Source organism: Physella acuta, unplaced genomic scaffold (genome assembly GCF_028476545.2).
Source record: "Physella acuta isolate Inbredline_101_S28 unplaced genomic scaffold, ASM2847654v3 ptg000097l, whole genome shotgun sequence".
NCBI lineage: Eukaryota > Metazoa > Mollusca > Gastropoda > Physidae > Physella > Physella acuta.
This window is the reverse complement of record NW_026731617.1, coordinates 96,912-105,000: the sequence shown is the minus strand read 5'-3', so window position 1 is coordinate 105,000 and position 8,089 is coordinate 96,912.

The following is an 8,089-nucleotide window of genomic DNA, read 5'->3' as shown; positions in this document are numbered from 1 at the left end:
GTCTTTGTTTTTTTCTGCATCATACGTATGATACAAATTATAAAATTTTACAAAAGAAATTACAAAATGACAGAAAAATTAAACATGAATTCAACTTTAAGAGATGCTTAAAACTGTTCTATAATGGTGTTCTGAATTCGTATAGTTTTATTTGTCAGATGCTCAGAGGTGTATCCTGTAAACGGCTAGGAATGTGATGATTTATTAGAACATGATCAGCAGTTGACTCACTGCTCGGCATTTTAAGACTATTTGTTACCCAAAGTGATACATGCGACATATTTTCCAACGTATTCAGTACTTAGGCCTACCCATATAAATTTTAATTCACAAACGATGTAACTAAAAAAAATATTTTTACATCAACTCAATCTTGAGAGACAATTCCTTAATGTACTTTATCATTAATGATCTGACATTAAATGGATGTTTTGAGTTGCTCGGTGACGTAACAAGTAAAGGAAAAAGGGGTGTGGCGTTAATAGCATCTAATAGCATCATTTTGATATGAGACGCTAACATATGATTATATATACAATAATAAGAAGAATAGGATAATTGGCTTCTGTGTTTGGCCACATTTTCAAAGCACAACCTATTTAATTGTGTTACAGCGTCAGGTGTTTAAAGATGGCTTGTTTTGCTTACTTTAATTTCGGCGGTTGCCTGTTACAAAAGAGCTAGCTGGTAGCCCCACAAGGGTTAGAACATCATCGAGAGCCTTTGTATTGGCGTTTAAAAATCACCTTGATTTTGTGTTGAGGGTATGTTGCTTTCGAATTCTCTTCTTCTTTTACCCCAGGTTGGACTGGATTTTTTTTTAACGAGGATGGTGCCTTTATTCAACCATCGCTCATCAAACTAAAGTAGAGCTACAATTCACTTTTTAGACATAGACTCTAAGCAAGACTGTGAGGATGAGCCAGTAGCTAATGATTGGTGCATTGTGGTAGAATGTCTTTGCTGGAGAAAAATGGAGCATGTCAAAGTGCGTAGGCCTACAGTTTCTATTCCTTAGAAGTTCTTTATATGTTTTTAAATATGGAAAGTATACTTTGGTTTGTAATTGTATTAGTATCTTACGAAAAAATAATACATATTTGTATTGTTATTGTGACAACTACTTTCCTTTTTCTGCTGTTTTTTCTTTCGCAGTTATTATTGTAGTTTAAAAACTAATTTCTTCCTTTATAATATTATAATAGTGAGACCGAGAAATAGAAAAAGTATTTATTCTTGCATAGCGTGAAATAAATATATTTTCATGTTTTATTGTATAATATTTTTTTTAAAAACCGTTATTTTATATGTTAGAATATACGGAATTTTGAAATGGCGTTGTTTTTAGTTATCATGTATTTATCTACTTATAAAAGAGACAAGATTTAAAAGGTCATTGAATACAGTAGAAAACTACGTGTTTTTCTTAGTATCATATTTATTTATACAAATGTAAGTAATATTCAATATTTATGTGATACTAGCAAATGATTGATGTAACATTTGCTAGTATAAACAATCTACCTCACAACCATTTATTTTACGTACCTTCATGATTCTAAGCTGAATATTTAGTCTATTATGTACATGTATCTGTAGAGAGATGCGTGAATTGTCGTTCTTTTCAAACGAATTTTTTTCTGTTTACATTTTAGCGTGATCTGGGATAAGTGCAGTTGATATCGCATTTTTACATTGGTATCGATTTTTAAAAATTATTACTAATAATATTGAACTGTTTCTAATAATATTGAACTGTTTCTAAACAAAGTTAACAATTTACAGTCATATTTTTAAAGCTTTCTAATTAGAAATAATTAATACTAATAGGTCTTGCATATCGTTTCTGTATTTCTATCTTTGGTATGTTTTTTTTTTACTTTTTTACTAAATAGATATAGCCATTATTCTTCAATATGGTAGTCCCCTATGAGGCAGTTGTTGATGAAGGTTAGACCTCATCAATGTGGCTTACTAGTCTCCAATAAGACAGTCAACACAGCCTCCAACATAACCCACACCAAAGTATTCACAAGGGAATGAACAACCTTTAGTTAAATTATTTTATACCACACTTGTTTTGTGTGGGAAAGTTTGTTTTGGCCATTCAAATAAGCAAACTATAACATTGGGCTCTGTTGATTATGTAACACATAAACTTTGTACCGGGTAACTTCCATTACTAGCTGTCTCGTGGGTAGGAACGTTTACGTTTTCTAAACATGCTATAACCATTCTATGGTGACTATCTGCGTTCAGAGTTTCTTCCAGGCATCTCTTTGGTAGAAAGTCTACAGCCCCCCCCCCCCCCCCCCAACAAATTGTATAATTTAATATAGAACATTATTATTATTCTTAGGCTAAAAAAAGAGAAACTTAGCATTTAACATTATAGAACTATGTTTTTATGTTTCGTGAAACAATTTTCTTTTCAATGTTGCTATTTGTGGGCATAAAAAGGGCAGCCTTTTTAGAGAGGACTGCTATATGTATATATATATATATATATATATATATATATATATATATATATATATATATATATATATATATATATATATTTATATATTTATATATTTATATATATATATTTATATATATATATATATATATATATATATATATATATATATATATACATATATATATATATATATATATATATATATATATATATATATATATATATATATATATATATATATATATATATATATATATATGGTATTTTTGTGTTTCTATCATATTTTTCCAGAATTCATTTCTATTATATTTTCTAATGTGTATTTCAGTGTATTGTTTCTATGACATCTCTGTGGAGTTCTAATTTATATTTCAACCTCGCTTTGTCTAAATATTGTGTTACAGCAGTATAAACATTTTTAGCTGCCTGCTTTGTTTCGATTTACGGGTATAGAATTTAGTATCCACTGTTAATTATTCTCCTGACTTTAGAGTGTCTGTTAGCCGTTTCGTTTACGTTTATAGTAGTGTAATTAGTGGATTTCTGTGGTTGTATTTTAGATAATTTTACTGACAAACTGTGATATTTACAAAGTTTAATTCGTCTTTATCATTCGAATAGAATATCAATATATTCGATGTATAGTATCAACATATAACGCAAGAAATATATATATATATATATATATATATATATATATATATATATATATATATATATATAATATATATATATACATAATTTTGCTGTCTGTCATTCTCTCACTCTTTCACTCTATATGTTGGAAACGCTTTTACTATAGATAAAACTCAAGCAGATGACAAACATGCATGGTCATACGAAAAACGAAAAGTGACATCACTTGAAACATATAGTAGGAAATTTTCTAAAGCCAGGAATGTACACGATAATATGACGCCATTGATTTTCGAGTAAACATACAATTAAATAGCCATTTGTCTAATCTTAAAAGTGGTTTGCGTGCAGTTTCTTTCATGTACATATGCGGGTAGGGACCTAGCCCCCACTACCCCCCTCCCCCTCCCCCCCATGAAACGTCTAACATAGAGCGGGGGGTGGGGTGGCTTGATTGTCCGTGGAGGGGGTGGACACTGGTAAAAGTATATTTTCTATATAAATTCTATTTGAACGTATTAGTGTGTAAATGTGCGGTACATGCGTGCGTGTGTGTGTATATTGTGTGTATGTTCGTCACCTTCCTCCTTCCTGTTTATTTAGGTAGGAATTTGTGTTAAGTTTGTTATGGTGGCAGTACAATTAAGTATCCTAAAAAATATTTTTTTTAATATTATGATGAAAATTCTTCTCGTTTGTTGTTTTAAATTAATATTTATATAGTTTTTTGTCTATATGAGCATCGTGAATAAACTGTTGTGATCTACATATATTAATTACCAATATGATTATTGATATGTATTTTCAATTGTATTTTTACAGGTGTTGTCTGTGTTATTTATAATGTGCTCAATCAAACCTCCTATTTACCATTAAAATATGTCATCACACAATCGTGAATAACCAACATATTATGTATATAATATGAACTACTATATTTCTTGAAAACATTTCAGTCAAAAATATATTAAACTGATAACATTCAAATACGATTATTAACACATTGGTTTACAATATCTAATCGTTATTTATGTAATAGCAAAAAAAAAAGCTTGATACAGACAACATTACAAATCTACAATATAATTAAAAACACAAGTCAATAACCTTAAACCTCATATGTAGGCCTATAGATCCAGTGTTTCTTCCAGACTTTTTTCTCCGGGGGGGGGGGGGGGGGGGGGCACTTGAAATTTTCGGGGGGGGGGGGCGGTAGACTTTCTTCGAGAGGGGGGGGGGCAGTGTGAAAAGTATATATTTTCTAAAATATATATATTTTCTAAATATCAGTCAGTCAGTCAGTCAGTCGGTCGGTCAGTCAGTCAGTCAGTCAGTCAGTCAGTCAGTCAGTCAGTCAGTCAGTCAGTCAGTCAGTCAGTCAGTCAGTCAGTCAGTCAGTCAGTCAGTCAGTCAGTCAGTCAGTCAGTCAGTCAGTCAGTCAGTCAGTCAGTCAGTCAGTCAGTCAGTCAGTCAGTCAGTCAGTCAGTCAGTCAGTCGGTCAGTCAGTCAGTCAGTCAGTCAAAAGCCCCCCCCCCCCCCCGGAGAAAATAGTCTGGAAGAAACACTGACAAAAAGCTCTCCCAACATGAATGCTCACACACTGCTTTACTATTCAAATGTATTTTAAATTATGTATCTAACAAAGTGCGGTTTGGTACAATTGGTACAAGTCTCTGGGGGCCGAAAAGTCTTTTTCACTCACAATACCGCGGTCCAAGTGCATATACTCATACATCTAAAAAAAATTCTCTTCACAACACTAATACTTGTCTTATTCATCTTTACATTTTGTGAATCATACCGTCTCCATTGTAACATTCCAAAAACTTTTTATGGGTCATGGTGTCTGCAACATACCTATTAGTAATAAAACACATAGTGTTACTTACCTCACAAGTTAAAGACAGGTACAGGTACCATGGACGTTTCGACTTCCACTCAGTCCAATACTTGGCTGTGTATTCGCCAGTTTCCCTGAACACCCCCAATCTGTCTCAGGCGACATCTGTATCGCCTCTTCTGGAACTTCACGCCTTGCGTGTTACGTGTGGGCGTGGCTTTCGCAATGTGTGGCCCATTGAGTGCCACTTCCTTCCTCGGATCTGCCCTGTCATAGGCACTTGGCTGGTCCTTCTGCACAGAACTATACTAGTCACAACAATCTCATAAGCTGAGATATGTGTTAATGAAGGTCTGAATTTGGTCTCTGCTGTTGTTGGAGACTTTCCTTGTTGTTGATTCATTGAACAAGACAACTTTCACATTAAAATTTAGAATCCTAATTTTGTTACTGGTAGTGATGGCAGTAAGATTCCATAGAGAGCGTAAAACTGTGATTTATTTCGTAGCGGGTTATATGAAGTCCTTTTCTTTGTCTTCACCAGCCCACAACCATTTCACCCTCTGTAGTACCAGGTCACAACCACGTCACAACCAGGTCACAACCAGCCCACAACCACTTCACCCTCTGTAGTACCAGGTCATAACCAGGTCATAACCAGGTCACAACCAGGGCACAACCACGGCATCCTCTCGTTACATTGTGATTGTGCTCTGTGTGTCTCTATTATGTTGGTTGTGCTTATGACTCAATTAAACAGCCACCAGCAACTGAAGGAATCACAAAAGACTTCCTTTTATAACGGCCTGATGACATGGAAATTTACCGACAGTTTTTCAGAAAGACAAAACCTGTTTTAAAAAACTCACACAAAATTTTCATCATGTTTGATAGAAAACAAAATACGGTCCGCAGGTGAAAATTTATTTTACATTTAAGTCATCAAAGCTAATTAAATTTATAGTGGGCATTGAAACTTTTTAAAACTACATTAAAATATGAAAGTTTTGAGTACAATCCGTTTAAAAATTTAAAGAAATAGACTAACCAGAGTGTGACTACATAGATGAGATTTATTAGTTTCTTTTTATACATTATGTTTGAGTTGATTTGTTTTAAAACTATTTGATCCAAAAACTATTGTATGATTTATTTTATATGGCTCAGCAATTCTGCTTTCTTTCGAGTGTGATATTTAGTATGATATAATGCTTTAATTTACAAAAAGAGTTTTGAAACTGATAAATTCATTTGGTGTTGTCTCAGCGACAAAAACAGAATTTAAAAGCATTAGAAAATTTAGAACTCATTTTGACATAAATAATAAAATTGGCAGAAGCCTCAATTTGGTTAAGAATGTAAAAGACTAACAAGATAACAGTCTTCCGCTCAAGCGTTAAACCAAACATCGTGTGCAAAATGGTCACGGGAATAACTAGCACGATAAACACAACACACACCATAACCAACATTTTGATCACTTTTCTATTTTTTAACGTTTTTGTCCCAGTACTGTTGGAGGATAAGCTACTCATTTTCCTAGACACCCTGACCAGCTGTAGTATTGTCCATGACGTACATATGATCACAGTTAGTAGAGGGACAGTGGCAATGAAGGAAATCATGTACACAAAGAATACGATTTCAGTCGTAAATGCACTCGCTCTCCCTATGAAAGTTCTTTCATTATTTGTGATAATTTTACTTAAGTAAAAAGCAGTTATTTGGTTTTCAAAAGTAGTTATAAGAAAAACATAAAAAAAAATCAAAATAACAATATATTTCATACGCGTCGGCGAGCTAAGTTTACCAACAGAAAACGGTAATGAAACGGCCAACAGTCTCTCGATAGAAATCAAAGCAACAATATGGTAGCTAAAAGTTAAGGATAAGTAATAAGAGAAATGTAAAATAAAAGACAGTGTTTTGTTTTGTTCTGGTTTCAGCAGTGTGATCGGTTTATATGCGTCCTTCGAGTGGTTGTAGTAGTATTCCAGGATGTTGCTGACTGAAAAGACAAGGTCTGAGAGAGAAAGAGAACACAGAAGGATGTTGGTTGTCGTGTTGAGGCCGTGTCGGCACACAATGAAAACTGTCACACAATTTCCAAACACGCCGAAGCAACCCATGACGTAGAACGCAGTTACAACAGGGAAGTAAATCATGAACGGTGTCTCCATGTAAATCAATTCGCTGCTGTCTTCTGTTGTGTTGGTTGTAGAGTTCATTTGATGTAGACCACTTGTTTTCCAGTCATGTTTATTTGCGATCAAGGTTTCCATCGTATGTTTATTGTTGCCAAGTATTCCGCTTTAATTCCAGGACAATTTAAATGCACTTGGGTTCAACCGAACAACCAACTTTTAGGAAGAGACAGGAGAAGATCTACCATTTGTGAACTGTTACCCTGTTGGGGTGATAATTATGACTTAAAAACATATGGTTAATAACCTGATACATCATTTTTTTGGAAATGTATACACTGCATATAGAATGCCAAAATTAATACCTAAATTGAGCCTTCAAATTGAGAAGTGTGTGGCCTATTGAACAATTGATATATATTAGAAACCTTCACACATTTCCACACCTATGATACTAGTAGACATACAGTGTTCTTTCAACTGCCTATCGAGACAAAGGTGCATGAAATAGAAGATTAAGATAGGATGTTTTCCAGCTTATACTGAATTTTATCTGTGGTCAAAGAACCTATGGTCAAAGTAGCTGTGGTCAAAGCGACGTGGCCAACGCACATGTGGTCAAAGCACTAAAAACAAATTGACAAACTTGTTCATCTGGTATTAAATCTAGCGGTCCATTAGAAGAGAAGCTAAAAGAATTAATAGTTTGCAATTCTAAACTATTCCCTACCATCACTGCTCGTGGTAAGGTTTATTGTGCGGGTTTTTGTTCATTCTCTGATAACACCTAGATAAACCTTTCGAAAATATAACAGACAAGAAAGACATATCTATCGTGATATATACAAATATATATGTTAAAAATTTTAAAAGCAATTATAGATTTATTAGAATGGTAAAATTGTACTGTGCTTTATTAGCAATACAAATGTTAGTTATTTTCTTCACGTTTTAATACCTTACGTTCAATAAAAATCGCAATGTTCTCATAACGATTTGGCGACA